The sequence below is a fragment of the Mastomys coucha genome, unplaced genomic scaffold (assembly GCF_008632895.1).
Source record: "Mastomys coucha isolate ucsf_1 unplaced genomic scaffold, UCSF_Mcou_1 pScaffold22, whole genome shotgun sequence".
Lineage (NCBI taxonomy): Eukaryota > Metazoa > Chordata > Mammalia > Rodentia > Muridae > Mastomys > Mastomys coucha.
Window position 1 is genome coordinate 246391372 of NW_022196905.1, and position 16305 is coordinate 246407676.

Consider the following 16305-nt stretch of genomic DNA (forward strand, 5'->3'; position numbering starts at 1 on the left):
TTTGCTAATTTTCTAAATATAGGCAAGTGACCATTTGTCCTTTCTCAGTCCTTCAGAGGACCTCATTGGTGGCATCCTTTTGTAGCCCTGTCTCTGAGGATACTTCAAACCTTGATGGGGGATGGGGGTGGGGGTATGGCCATGATCCTAATTTTGTTTGTTTCCTTGTGGGAGATAGAGCTTGGTTTTCGAAGGCATGTGTGGAAGGCTGCATCTGTTAAAGTAGCCATGTGCACGTTCCCACTGCTCTTAGTGTTTTCACGTTGCACGGTTCTTATGAAGTATAAAGTCAAAGCAGAGTGCAAGGCAGGACCTGGGCTACATCAGCATAGTGGAGGGATCACAGGCGGAAAGACTTCATTTTCAGAAAGGAGTTCCTCATGGAAGATATTGTTCTGTCAGGACAAACATATGCTAAAAACCAGGGACATTGAAAATAGATCGTTTTAACTGGGAGACTGCTTTTGAATGATCAGCCCATCAGCCCCCCACCCCCTCTTCTGGGCACATTTATTACAGCTTCATCCCTGGTGACACTGTGGCTCTCATTTGGGGTAACCTTGGCCCTAAGATGACCAGTCCCCTTCACTCACCCATGCCACACAAAGAGCTGAGCTCATTTCTATGTCATCTGATATATCAGTGGCCCATCTGGTCACCAAGCACCTAGTTCCCTGGGACATGGAATTAGGCCCTCTCCAGGGACCACCCAGGGCAAAAGTCTTCCAAATCTTTCCTTCCTGAGTTCGGGGTTTAATGTATTTTGATTGAAGTTGTCCATGCTGGCATCTGAATTATTAAAATATCAGAAGCATCCAGAAGTTTAGATTCTTTGGGAGTGACACAGAAGGCAAGGGCCAGCTCAGGCCAGGAGGAGATGTCCACTTGACAAGTGGGACAAGATCCTCCCTGGATGGCATGTAAGCCTCACCTCTTCGATTCTGAAGGTTCTCTGATGGCTCTGAGCTCTGGGTGAGCTTGCTGACAGCTCAGGAGTCTCAACTCATCACACATGTCAAACCTGATACCCCAAACTCTGATGCATCAGAAAAGCTCCTGACCCTAAAACCCCCTGCAAAGTTGACATTTGTATTCTACCCCTGCACATTGGACATACTTGCAATCAAGTCTGTGCACCCTGTGTCTAACAGGGGATTTCAGACTGTTTTCTTATTACTAAATGGGGAGGTATTAACAACACAATACAGAAATTAAAAAAAAAAAGCTAAAGGCGGGGGGTGGGGGTGAGGAGTGGGAGAAGAAAAGACAGCCGCCTGCCCTTTTCTTCTTGGTATTATTATTTGTGACAAAGCCCTCGGTCCATTTTTCTTCATAATTTGCAAGACCCCTAATGGGAACAGCACCTCCCAATTACCATGGCTGCCAAAGGCTAATTTGGTTACCCTCCAGATCCACAGTAGCAAAACTGTGTCGAGCCTTTGTCGATATTTGCATACTATACATACCAGGAATGTAAAACAGCTGCCTGGCCCCTCTCCCCCATCATGGCAATTATGGGTCATTAGCTTGAGCCCCCCCTCCCCTTTTCTTGTTCTTGCCTTCCAGGATCTGGTGGGTAGTGGTAGGCAGCTGACGGATTTGCAGAGACAAGAAATGAGAAAGCCGAGCTGTGTTGCTTATTTGTTAAGAGTCAGGGGCTAAAGAACCTCCACTTGAATTAGAGGAACAGAGCCCTGTGGCTTTATATCTTGATTACCTCTCTTCCTCCTCTTCCTCCTTCTCCTCTTTCTCCTCCTCCTCTTCCTCCTCTTTCTCTTCTTCTTCTTCCTCCTCCTCCTCCTCTTTCTCCTCTTCTTTCTCTTCCTTCTCCTCCTTCTCCTTTTCTTCCTCCTCTTCCTCCTCTTCCTCCTCCTCTATCACGTCCTTCTCCCTTTCCTTCTCTTTTCTTCCATTCTTTACTCTGGCTAGCCGACTTTCCTCCCACTCTTCAGTTGGGGAAGGCTTATAGAGAATCCACACCCAGCCCCACATGTGCCCATGTGAACAAATTTATCCTGGCACCTCTATGTTAGGTGTGTGCCAGCACATGGCACTGTGAAAGCTCACCCTTCCTAAGATCAGCCCTTAGATATTGATCCGAATAAAGAAGCAGAGAAGTCACACTTTACATTTTGTCATTCAGTCTTAACCTCCAGAAGGAGGGGATGTTGTGTGGGGCTGGAGAGAAGAAAAGAATAAGGGGCTTAGCCAGGAAGCCCTTTCTTTTGCCACAGAGAGTTGTGTCTTGCCGTAGTTGATGGGAAGTTATGGTTTTGAATATAATTTTTCCCCCTTGAAGCTGCTAATTTTATTGACAATATGGATAGATTGAGAGACCCAAAGCTTTTGTGTTGTTTTGTTAAAGCAAATAAGTGAGGCACAGATGTAAATTACATCTCCAGGTTCACATTTGAGGTTTGCAAATAATACTGAGCTAATGGTTATTGCGAAGGAAAATAGCACAGGGATCGATATTCTATACGGTGCTAGGCGATGCCTCTCTCTCTTTTAATCACCTCATTGCAGAAATGGCATTGAAATTTGAAATCTCATTTTCTCCATTTGTACAAATTGAACATAAATCACTATGAGTGAGGGGAGGTGGCAGGCAGCTTCACTCTTTGTGGGATTGCATTACTAATTAGTGTGGGGCGAAAGCCCTTGCTCAGCCTGGAAAGAGGTTTCTTGAGACCTCTGGCCAAACAGGAGGTGCTCTGGGAAGCTGGGTGGGGAGGGGAGGGGCCGGGCCGCACTAATGGGGGAGTCAGCCCTGTAAAAGAAGACAGGCAATGGGCGGAAGCATCCCAGACTTCCACGTGCTTTCGAATATCATGTCCGCAACTGGGATACTGGTGTCCCACAATCCCCTTGGGTTTCAGGGAGCTTAGGAGGAAGGAGACATCATTATTCCCAAAGAGAAACTGGTGAGATACTATCTTCTTAGCCTTACCTTTTGTCTGTGGTTGCAGGGGTCGAAACTGGGGTATAGAGGATATGCAGTCCTTCTTCGTAAGGATACGGTGTCTAATCAACCCCCGCTCCACCTCCTGTCCACCGACACAAGTTTCAATGCCCTTCCCTCTGACCATCCTCTTCATCATTTCTCCTTATACGTCCACTCAGTGACTCTTCTGACTCTAAACAAAGTGATAGATATTTACAAAGGATATTCCAGCGTTCCAAGGGACGTCTGGTATTATATCTGCTTCAGCTCCATTTTCTTAAGCGGCTCAAATGCACCTTGCAATGGAGTTGCTTGATTGGCTCAGAAGTCATCATGGAAAAAGAGCGTAAGCCCCTTTTCTCCTTCCTTGGGCTGAAACATTCTGGTACCATGCATTTCTGAAAAGCCCTGGGAGCATGGGCTTGATGTTACAGATAACAAATGGATGAATTCTAGGCATCTAGGACTAAGGAGATAGCTCAGTCTGTAAGTTACACCTCCTGGACCTAATTCAACCCCCAGAATCTTATGTAAAAATGCCAGACATGGTGGCATATGTTTGTAATCCTAGAAAATGGAGACAGGAGGATTTCTGGGGTTTAGTAGGTAGATGGTGCCTATGGAATGATAGCCAAGGTTCTCCTCTGACCTCCAAATTGGCTGTGAGTATGCACGCACACACACACACACACACACACACACACACACACACACACTGTGAATCTAATTTACTAAGTGGAAGAAGGGCAGGAGGCAAAGCTTCAGCTCAGCTGGCAGAACACCTGAATTTGGGACTTTGTTCTTAAAGATTTGAGGAAACATAGCAGAGGAAAGAGCTATAGACAATCCTTGACTCACCCTCCACTCTCTCTTGAAAGAAATAGCTTTGTGTGGGATGATCAATGGAGGACATGCAGTTGTTCAACTTGACATTCAAGGGCAGGATGAGTAATCAGATATTTGTATATTAGTATGTAAGTCTAATCCCATAAGGGACAGAGTGTACAAACACACACACACACACACACACACACACACACACACACACACAATGGGTTGAACTGGGTGTTTGTCAAGCCATGACTGCTAGTGCCCACATCCCCTGATAAAGTCACTTTTAGATGAGAGCAGGAGCCCTTTTCGTTTCCCGAGAAGGGTGCCATGAAGGAGACCATCAGAGCCTGCCACAGTGAAGCTGGACTCCACCCTCTTCAAGGCTTGTGCCCACCCTCTGCCTGCCTGTCCTTCCCCACACCTGGGGTCAAAGGCACGGCTTGTCCAAGGGACATGTGGACACCTTGCAGATTCCTGATCCTGCCTTCCATGCTCAGCAGGAACAGGAGGAATTAAAAATAGGGGAGATGAGGGAGGAAGCTAGAAATGAGTTCCATTACCAAAGGTCCCATGTCACCCGTTTCAATAGATGAAAGCCAAAAAAATAAAGCTCTATCCAAACAGTTAAGCAGGTGGTGGCCACTAATAGGGAAGAAATAAAAACCTTTAAAGTCAGAGCTGACTACAAAAACTACTGACAAAGTGAAATGAAAGTTTTGAATGGTCCATTCAAAGTAAAAGGTGTTTGAAATAAACCCTTAAAAACATTTCCAATGCTGAAGGGGGCGGGAGTATGGAGGAAGCCGCTTTATATATCTGAAACCAGGATGGCTTAATCGACAGAGAGGATTTGGAGGGAACTGCCAATCTCAGATCCATCTCTGCTGCTGGGTTGACCTGAGGCTTTAAAATCTCTCTGCCCCCACTTGCCCAGCTATAAACTAAGGTGACTAATAGGCATGTCCTCTCAAGTCCCCAAGGAGGAATAATAGGATAATGTACCCTATCTTATCGAGAGACAATGTATTGCTCCCATTTTTGCCCTCCACCTTTAAAGGTCACCCCAGTGATGCTTTTGAGGTCTTGTGAGGACCCTCCCCATTTAAATGAGTCTATGTATTCATTTTGTATTCTATTTACATGACTTGTAAGTGGGTATGGTAGCACTTTGAACACAGGGTCCCCTCTCTTGGCTTGACCAGAGGTTTAAGGAGGAGTCGAGGTAAGAGGTGCAATGCAAAGATGGAGAATTGTGGCACATCTTGACATACAGATGAGAGACTTCCAGGAGGAAGTAGTGCCTAAATTTCATTTCTGGTGACAGACAGATGGACTGTGTATCAAGAATGAGAAGGACAGCTGGGCAGTGGTGGCGCATGCCTTTAATCCCTGCACTTGGGAGGCAGAGATAGGCAGATTTCTGAGTTCGAAGCCTGGTCTACAGAGTTCCAGGACAGCTAGGGCTACACAGAGAAACCCTGTCTCAAAACAAAACAAAACAAACAACAAACAAACAAAAAAGAATGAGAAGGACACTTCGAGGCAAGAGAGCAGTATTCATGGGCATAAAACATGTACGTCTTAAAGTTTGTGACAGAAATTTGGGGTCTACAGTCAGAGTAGAGAAAAGGCTGGAATGAGAAACAAGAATTCTACCAAGGAATGCAGGTATAAGCCTAGAATTGTATTCCTATACTGTGGGTGGAATCTGTAGTTAATTGTCAAGGCAGCTGGGTGCTCACCAGAAACCCAGAATTATTTCCCTGAACAAGCATCCTCAGCAAAGTGTCTTCCATTTTCATTTCATGAGTAACCCAGGGAGTGTCAGTGTGACCCAGGCACTTTGCAGAGCTTTACAACCTTTTCCAGGATTTTATCTGGGGTGTGGTCTGCAACCAGGACCATGAGATGTACATTCATCTTGCAGACACCCTCTAATACAAGGTTCATCTTATCTGTCCCTGAACTTTTAAAAAAGGAACTGAGGGATGGGTACACAGGAAAACTCCTGGGAAAAAAAAGACGAGAAAAATTAGAAATTTATCTGAATGAAAATAAAAGCCAAGACTCCACATATAAGGGGAGTGTGGGGTCCTGGCGTATAGATTCCCATTTACCAGCTCAGCATTTGTCTGGGGTGTTGTTTTGATTGTTAGTTTTAACAGTGTCATTAGTCATGGTTGCATGAAACTATGCAACTGGCCAGTTACTGTGTGCCTTTTCTGGGACCACACACAAACACACATACACATACACAAACACACACACACACTTTTCACCCCAGAAAGGAGATCCACAATAGACCAAAGTAATGACTGCACCGAAGTCCAGCATGGTCAACCAATACGATTTTACTAGGGTTAGTAACAGAAGAATGGGTGGGGAGTTATATAAAGGGAAAGGGGCTTGCTGCTTCTTCTATTGAGGAGGGGAATCTTGAGAATCAAGTTTCTCTTCTCCCAGACAGAATGTAACCTTTCATTTATCATCCAAGGCTCCTGAGCATTCCATCCCTCTTAGGAAGGTTCCAATATTTCATGAGTAACCCAGGGAGTATCAGTGTGAGCCAGGCACTTTGCAGTACCATACAATATTAGTATCCCCTTCCTCGTTTCACCCTCCTGCCCTGGTGTCATGTCTAGGTGTAGAAGATGTACCTTTAGCAAACAGTGTTCACCTGTTAACTTACGGTGACATCCCCCAGGGTGACCCATCTCCCCTTTACATTACTGTTCTAGACATAAGGAAACTGATACCCTTGGCTTTCTCGAGTGATGTAAGATACTTACTGATGATGCCTAGTGAGTTGATGGTGATCCTAGTGAGTTGAGGAAGAATCAGACCTCGTGAGTAAGAAGTGGCTGCCATCTTCCCTACTGTCTACCTGGGTAGTGGCCAATGCTGGGGTCTGCCAAGTATAGCATGAACTATGAAAACAGTTAGGCCCATGTGGGGGAAAATATCGCTCTATTCCAAAATGGTAGGCTAAGCCTCCTTCCACAGAGCAACAAGGAGTCTAAATGTTCATACAGTGCCAACTTAATCAAGTTATCATATGACTTAGAATTAGGATAGCTTACTGTACTATTTCTTAAAGTTATTAATTCAAAATAAAATCTTTCAGCAGCTACCTATCTCAAGGTCACTAGTAGATGTTTCATAAATAAGTATTGAATTTCCCTCTCTTTCTTAGGTCCATGAACATGTAACTTGTCCAAATACCTACCACCACTAACCATCCACTCTGCCAAATGACCACGTGTTAGAAGCATAAGGCAAAATCTGCTAACAAAATATCAGCAACCTAACATGAGAAACAAGAGCTGGTGGCTTAGCTCACTGGTAGAATGTGTGCTTAGCATGTCCAAGACTCTGAGCTCAACCATGAGCACCAAACAAACAAACAAATAAGCAAGCAAATCAAACCAAATGAACAGAAAGCAGTGAAAAGAAAAGCATCAATAATTAGTCTTCAAACAGTCTCCCTCCTATGGTTGAAGATTTCACACAAATCTTACAGAGGAAATGTCACCAAACCTTTTGAGAATCATGACTTTTTTTTAATATTGCTTATGATTTAAAGATTTTGGTGAAAAAACTTATGTGTACATGTGAGTATGCGTACATGGACACAGTTACCCATGGAGGCCAGAAAGGGTTTCTAGTTCCCTGGGAGTAAAGTTACAGATGCGTAGCTAGGAACTGAACCCAGGTGCTCTGTAGACCAGTCACGCTCTTAGCCACCAAGCCCATCTCCCCCTCTATTATTATTCTCTTATCGTTTACATGTTAGGTACTTCCCCCAAATTATATCTTTTATTCCAAGTTTTCTTAGTATCTATAAAACAGAGATGATTTGCAGCTGATAGGACAGCACATGAGACAGAAGAAAAACTGCAACGAACCCAAAGCATATCATTTTATCAGTGAAGTAAAGGGTTTCAGAATAAGATTTCTTAAAGTTTATTAGCAATACTTCAGAACTTATGGCTTTACTAGTACAATATTAATTTTAAAATATTTTTGTTAATGTTGAAGATAAAAATGAATAGTGTGTTTGTGTTTTGCTAAGGATTAGACCCAGGGCCTCATACATGCTAGGCAGTTACTGCAGCACTGAGCTATTCTGCCCCCTTTATTTTGCCCCCTTTGGAGATAAGGTCTTACTAATTGGCCCAGGCTGGCCTTAAACCAATTCTGTAGTCTGAGTTGATAGTCTCCTGCCTCGGCTTCCAAAGTAGCTGGGATTAAGGCACCTTCCGGCCCGTTTTCAAATTTACACTTGTCTGGTACGACGTTGTGTCTTTATAATCCCAGCATTGGGGAGGCTGGAGCAGAAGGATCTGAGTTCAAGGCTAGCCTGGGTTGTATAGCAAGATGTTGCCTTGAAAGAAAGCAATTAGCTCGTATAGTGATAATGCATACCTAAATTTGGGTGAAGCATGGCTGAATGTTAAAGGAAATATCACTAGCAAGTTATGTAGTTCACGGAGCAGAAGTGGGCTTAGAACTTGTTTGGGCTTAGGAACATGCTCCCCTTAAGCTCAGTGTTAGATCAGCTAAAGTATAAACTGATGTTTTAAATGCTCAAACTTTTTTGTACACTCTGCCATTTTGCTAAGCAAGCTGCCAATGAATATTTTCAAATGATGGTGATGGCCGTGCGCTCTCTCCTCCCTCAGCTCCTCCTCAGTGGGGTTTGAGAAGGTTTCCTACCTTTGAAAAACCAATGTGTGAATCTCCCTGCAGCCCTACAAGTGGCCTTGAGTTTCTCTTGCTGACTTGTAGACTTGGCCTGTTTTATTCACCAGTGATATATATTTTATTAGAATCTCCAAATAATCCTGTGTTTAAAAAAAAAAGAAGAAGAAAAGAAAGAAAAAAACCCTCTAAAATGTTTAGGTGGTTGCTAAAAGTAACTTTTAGCTTTTAAAAGTAATTATAAAGCTTAAACCCAGGAAAGTGATGAGATTTATCTCCACAACATAAAGGGAGTAAACAAAATGAGTTAACTTTGGGGAGTTCAAAACACATGATAAGATTTTGGGTTTCAGTTTATAAGTGCTTTTTGGAATGGCCAGTGTGGAAGAATCTGTGTTTGCCTGTATATGTCTGTGTGAGGGTGTCAGATGCCCTGGCACTGGTAGTCACAGACAGTTGTAGGCTGCCATGTGGGTGCTAGAATTTGAACCCACATGTCCCTGGAAGGACAGCCAGTGTCCCCACCTGCTGAGCTGTCTCCCCAGCCTGGAAGAGGGGAAGACCTTCGGATGGTTCTTTCTCTTTTGATTCCAAAAAAAGTTATTCTAGACAGTACTCTTGCTGTTGGAATAAAAGTGACTTGGGGCTTGATATCACCTATAATTTGGAGACAATTTACTGCAAAAAACAAAAACAAAAACAAAACAGAAAACAAAACAAAACAATACAAAAAAGCCCTACCAAGTACTTAATAGGTAAAACAAGAGAATCGTAGAAACCGAAACCGCTGCAGCTAGCTGGCTGGCCAAGCTCCTGTTTGACACCCAGAAGGCTGTGACTTTGCTTGCAGCATTGGAAAAGTAAAAGATAGGGAATATTCTAGCAAAGGCATTTGCATATTCTCATGTGGAAATGGAGAGCTGGGGTATACCCTAGTAGAACTTGCTTTACATTTGTGACATTATTGGTAACCTTGGAGAAAGTATTTTCTCAATTTAAAATATTATTATAATTTATAGTAAGGCTCCAATGAAGATGTTTACATTTTTAAGCAATGAAATACTTTAGTACTTTTCTGTCTACAATTCTTTGAAAGCCTTAAAAACACAATGTTGAAGAGGGCTCTATCCAATCTCACAAAACAAAAAGATTAAAAAATAAATCCATATTAAAATACAATTTTGGGGAAAAGCCCATGGCACAGTAATATTAGATATGGCTTTAGCTTAAAAATTACAATATATGAATACATCCTGAATACCATTGTTCCGTCAGCAGTGTTTTCTCATAGATAAATGATTTAGCAAACTATTTTTTATTTCACTTCCATGGACCTAGATGTATATTATATTTGTTTGGTATAAAGAATTTCATTTTTGAAAATAACTTTTAAATAAAATTATAAGCTCATCACCAAAGTCCATACATTGTTGGATAAGTTAATATTTTATAGTACATAATTTTGTCATTTCTAGCAGCCCCTGTTATTTTTAAAACATGCTCCCCTTTAGCTGGAAAGTGATGTGTCCTCTCTGGTAGCAGAACTGAAACCCGAGGAATAGCCAACAAGAGATTGGAAGTAAAGAGCATAGAGCAGTGTTCATGATGGGCAGAGAGGGAGGAAGACGGGATGGGGAAACCCCAAGAAACAGAAATGACAAATGTCCCAGTACCCACTCCCAAAGATGGTCCTTTTGGTGAGAATCCCTTTTTCTCCCAACTCTGAATGAAATACTTTGTGAAAAGGAGAGACAGGATTCTCCAGGGTTCTCTTTTTCTGTTCACCAAACCATCTCTTATCCATTTACAGATTGACTCCATAGTGCTCCCAGGCACAAGCACATCTGCTCCCAGGCACATGATTAAGCTCTGGAAGTGTGTAAAAGGGAAGCCTGCTCGGAGTGAATGATCCAGGTTCCTTAACTGCATCAAACTGACCCTGACAATGGGTATCACTAAGCTGCCGCCTCCTCTTTTCCTGCCTTCTCTTCTTCCTCCTCCTAGTCCAGTGTTATGGTGTCAAAATTCAAGTCTGTACTCTTTAATCTTACTATGTATATTTTATTTTTACATTGATTTTGTGGTGGTCGGGGAAGGGTATGCCCATGCCATAACCTACTATAGACCTCAGCAGGCAACACACAAGAGTATGCTCTCACCTTCTATCACATGTGTCTTCTTCCATGTGGATCCTGGGGATTGAACTCAGGATGCTGGGCCTCATAGAAAGCACCTTCGTCTGCTGAGGTGTCTCGGGCATTCCGATCTTGATATTTTTCACAGTAAAAGAAAAGCAGCAGTGCAGACCCTAAAGACTGAATCCCTTGGTGTGGTTTCCAGCTCTTGTCTCATTCCCATCTGGCCTTGGTGTCCTGGAAAGTCTTACAGGACCCAGTAGCTGTTTCCTATGCCAGGTTCCTTGTACGTTGTTTCTATACCGAGAAACAAATCCAATTCAAGCAAATAATGCTGTCATCGGGATCTTGTACAGGCATCGGAGGGGAGGCAGCCAGGCCAATGGAGTGTTCAGTTTGAAATATCTTACGATCTTCAGAAACATTTGTTTTTATTCATAAGTGTTCATTTGATGTTTCCCTGACCTACACAGCTTCCCAAATGGGCTTAAGTCCCCATTTGTTAAAGAAACAGATGGGGAAACCAGTGCAGTTAGCGTTTGTTTTAGTGTTTAAGACAGCTTAGCACAAGATGGGAGTTTGGATATGGTAGGGAGCAGTGCGTTATTTTTAGCAGGCAAGTATGAGAGAGAATCATGGGATCCATATGTCAATGGCAATACTAGAAGTGGGACCCTCCTCTTTTACCGTGGCCACATTTGACTTAAATGAGACAAGTTAAAGCAAGCAAGTGATATATGCTCAGAAGGCAGATCTTGCCACCTGCTGCTGGTACCCACGTATCTCCCTCATGTTTTTTCTCGCCCTGTCCTTCAGGTGGAAGCGACTGCACCATTGGCCGAGCTACATTCCTCCAGCTGTCCCCGGTACTGGTCTAGTTCTTGATAGAAAACAAACAAACAAAATGGTAACACAAAGTGTTCATTTAATGAGGAATTTGATAATGAAACTGTCTAAAATAAGGGAGCTGACAGGTGGGGATGGATCAGAACACAGACATGGCTACATGGGGAGCTGTGTTTCAGGGTCCTGGTAGGACCTATGCTATGGAAAAGGGATGCTCCATCTGAGCTGGACCATAGGTGGATGGGACACAAAACCAAGATGGGGTGGGAAAGGACAAAAGCCACCAATAGCCTGACCTCTAACCTCTCTCTTGGCTTCCCCACTGGTCATACAGAAACAGAAGACAAATGAGTAGGGAGACATAGTCTTAGAGGCCAGTCTCCCTCAGAAGGGCCACCATCCTCAACAGGGCAGATATGGGCACAGGTTACATATGGGTGGATGCAGAGGAACAATGAGAATAACAACGTTCTGATTCAAGTACTTCAGAGCATCTCAGCTCATACACTGCTTCTCCTGTTGGTAGCCCAAGTAGAAGTAGTTCCTTAAAAGTATGATGGAGCTTCGAGTAGAAAACCTGAAGCTCAGTGGCTCCATCCAAATCTGCAATATGAGCAATGACTTACGAAAACTAATTTGCCAGTTCTTCCAAGCCCTGTAACCATGACTACATATTGTGCTGCTGTGGGTGGCATAGGCCAAGGGATACATTTTTGGAGCCTCCAGATAGGGATCTATGCTCTCCTGTAAAAAGAAATCTCTGAACTGAGAATGAGAAAACATGGGTTTGTATCCCATGTGTATGTAGGACCTGTGGTATTTTCTCTGTGTGCTTCTCAAATAAGGAAATGTTCATTTAAACACCCTATTCAGATCTCTAAGGCAAAAACCACACTCTTAGAAGGGTCGATTTGCTTATATAGGTGAATGTCTGTACTAGACTCATAGATGAGAACATAAGACGCAAAGGCTCTGGGTCCACTGAGCATCCCATTGGCAGTATCAGAAGTCAGGTAGGTGAATGGTCACCAAGGAGCAGCTACTACCCATAGTGGACACATCAATCCTCCTGTGTGTCTCTAAATACATTAGGCTCTTTCAGGCCAAAACTAAACTTAAAGATACAGACCCCAATTTTCTTCTCCACTTCCCCAGTGAATGAGAATGGAGATATTCTAGTATCCCTTATGTAAAGGCCTCCCGAAGGTGATTACTAGGCATAACTTCCTCCTATAATTCTCTCCAGCTAGTCCCAAAAAGTCCTCTGTTCCTAATAGGTCATGAACCATCATTTCACTATATTTACCCAAGTCCATTGAGAGTCCAGGGAAAGATACTCTGAGGACAGAGACAGATGGGGCTTACAGGTATCTGGGAAGCAAGGGTCTCTTCACTCACATTAATACATGCAGCATATAAAAGGCCCCCTAACCTAACTTTTTGCCCATAATTTAAACTTTCATGGAGCACTGTGGTGGTGGCCACATGGGCCTCAGAAAGGTACCTTTCTGTTCTGCATGCCATTTTGTGCAAACACCTCTGCAAAAGGAAACACCACAGCCGTTGCACAGCCAAAGAGCAATCAAGATTCCTGTTAATTGTTGCCTGTGATAACATGCCCCGTTGCAGGGGTTTCTTTAATGAATCCCTTAATAGATGTCATTAGATATTAAGTGTTACATTGCTTCATCTAAGGAAAAATACTCAAGAAATCTACCATAAAAAAAAAATCTTAAACTGAACCAGGCCTGTAGTCTGTCCCCAGCAGTCACACTGTCAAGTCTTGTTGGTCTTGGATATGTCAGTTTCTCTGGCTTCTGAGAGCATGGATCTCTCAAGATGCAAGCCAAGAGTTGGTCTTCATCCAAGAGAGGGAGCAAAAGACTTTGAGTTCTAAGAAAGGCACCAGACCCCAGAGGAAACATGTAACCATGGAGACAAATAGATAAACAACCTCTGCTTGTCAGCACCCCTCTTGTAGGGAATTAAACTCACAACTTCCATGTTAATGATTCTTGTACATTTAATTTCCTGGGTGCCACCTCTGAGAACGTATCTGTGGAGGGAGGAATTTTGCTTTGTAGAGATGTCTTATTAAGTGAATGCGTGTGAGTTTGTACCTGTCACAACATGATTCCAGAAGCTCATTTAGAACTATAATTTTGGGGAGGGGGGAGAAACTGTGGAAATGGTGTCGCGTGGGGCTATCAATGTTTTCTTGATGTCATTTTTACAAGTGGGAGCTACTTGCTTCTTAACACTAATTATTAATATAAAGAAATGCTGTATGAAGCACTCATGGTGTATGTTCTGCTGGACTCAATGTGGACCATTCTAGGTCATCCATGAAACAAACCCTATACTGATGTGAGGGCAGATGTAGGCCAACCAAGCAAGAGACATGAATGCTTATTACGGACATAGCCCAGTCTTACATCAGTATAATGTGCAGGTCTCGGTGATAACAGAGCAGCGATCCATGGGAGACATGAAAGTATCTAATTTCCCTTCAGAGTGCCCCACCCCCAACTGGACCACCTCAAACCTAATGAGTAAGAGTTGGTGTTGTTACCAACTCTCAGGTGATGTATGCACACATTAAAGGTAGAAGATCATGGTTCCAGGGAACCAGTTCTCCAACTTCAATGCATACAGGGCACAATTGTGGTTGAGACATGACAAAAAATCAATCACAATGCCCAAGCTTTATCCCATCCCAGTAGGGTTGGAATCCTGAAAGTTAATTTAGGACTCTGTATGTTATCAAAAGCCCCCAGGGGTTTAAATGGGCAATAAACTCTGAGAACTTCTACCAGAAGCAAGATGCTGGTGGTTTATTTAAAGGCCTTGGAGAACTTGAGAATCTATGTTCTAATCTTTCCAACAGGTCTGAGGCTATAGCATATCTACAAGTGTCCTAGTCCACCCTGGACACCTCCCTTTGACAAGCCTGTTGCATCTCCCTATGCATTTCCACCTACCTCTGAGAGTCCTTAACCATCCAGGGCACCCTTAGCCATCCAGGGTTCCCTTGCACAACCCTTGTTGGCCCATTGGTCACTTTCTCTGTGGTGGCAGTCCGATTGTAGCTTCTTTGGTAGCTTGATCTTACCCAACTGGCTCACAAGTAAGGATTACCTTTTTCAAGGATTCATCTAATCAAGGAGTGGGGCTGGGTGATAAAAAATGGTAGGGCCTTTGCTCTGTATCCTTAAGCACTTGAAGAATGGTCAACAGATAAGGACCTGAGCAATTCTTTGGGTTTAGAGATGCCTTCCTTTCTTACCTCAGAGGTGTTGGTGTCAATGGCTCTCTAACATACTGACATATGGGTTCTTCTTTCTTTCCCCTCCTGTCTATATGATTAAGCCAGAAAGGAGAATACTGCTGTCAAGTTCTGTCGATAAGTCTTAACTGATTCTGTGGAAGCTCAGACCAAGTGGAAAGCTATGGATTTGTAACCATGGCACTTTTGACAGATATCCTTATCTTCTATATCCCTCTCCCGTCTCTCATAGCAATGTAATACTTTTCGTTATTGGGGACATCGTGGCCACGCATAAGGACTACTTGTCCCACTTGCCTTTGCAGCTAAATGGGAGTTTGCAAATTAGCATGAGCAGCAGTTTCTAAGAACCTTTCTTGAGCTGTGTATGTTAGTGTCCCTTCTTTGTTTCTTCCCTTCTGCTGCTTGGAATTTAAGGGCAATCATCTTGGATCCACCATGATGATAGCAATGCCTTGAGGGTATGGAAGGCGCTTGAACTTTGGAGATTCAAGATGTGTAAATTCATGCAATGAGCTACTACTTTGGAAACTAGACTTGCTCTGGCCTGAATCTAATCCTTAATGATTTGTCACCAACATTTTCTTTTCCACAACCCCAAATTTCATTCCATTTGCTTTGTGTGCATGCGCACACATGCGTGCATGCGTGTGTGTGGGTGTGTGTGTGTGTGTGTGTGTGTGTGTGTGTGTGTGTGTGTTTATTTTGCTTTCCAAATTACAACGCAAGGTTCTGAGATAAGAAACACAGGGCTAAGCATAGATGGAAGCATACCAAGGAGCACCCAGCCCACCTCACAGGATGAAGAGTCTGCTCGTCACCTGCTGATCGCCATTCAGATAGGAAGGAAAACACAGAAGATATCTCAGCTCTCAGCTCCTAAATTCGGTTGTTGCTCTTCGTCCACTGAGAGGCAGATAGATTGCTTTGTTCTGTATCCTGGGATGCCTGTTGTTTTATCATAGCACAGGGCACAGAAATGGAGAACAGCTATTCAGAGCACAGTAGAAAGCATTCTCTGTGGTCCTCATGAGCATCAGGACTGTTTATGTTTTGCCCTAGCCCAAGCTGAGGACGTACCCAAGGCCAAGAGCAGGGTGGATCAAGCAGATGCTGGCCCTCTTGGGCACGTTCACATCCAGCCCCTGCCTGCTTTGTAACCAGAAGACGGCCTGCTCCTGCTTAGCTTTCACAACCCCTATTATGTTTCTTACCCAGTGGCCTTTGCCTACTAAAGGAACTGAAACAAAATCATCTGACTAGTGGCCTTTTAGGGATTAGGGGCACAGAAACAAATAAAACTTTTCTGTCCAGACAAAGAGAAGATAAGGAAAGATGGAATGAGGGGCGGGCCTGAGACTAGGTTGAACCCCCATGCTCCTCAGTGTGGCCAAGCCTCAGCACAGCTGTGACATTAGCAGCCATCGTTTGAGGCCCAAAGATAATTCTTCAGATCAAAGCGGCCCCGTCTTTAGACAATTAGAGTAAAATTGAAGCTCTCCTCCAAAAGAAACACATGCTCTTGTTGTGTTTTCCCCTCCCCCACCCCTGCCTTATTT

At 43.5% G+C, this 16305-nt stretch overlaps 1 long non-coding RNA gene across 1 annotated transcript in view; it reads right to left on the bottom strand.

The window, feature by feature from the left end:
- Nucleotides 1-2798: 2798 nt before the first annotated feature.
- The window catches only part of LOC116070137, a 96598-nt gene continuing 83091 nt past the window's right edge, over nt 2799-16305 (bottom strand). The window contains exon 3 of the long non-coding RNA XR_004110287.1: nt 2799-3137. This is a non-coding gene — a long non-coding RNA (uncharacterized LOC116070137). The remainder of the gene's footprint in view (nt 3138-16305) is intronic.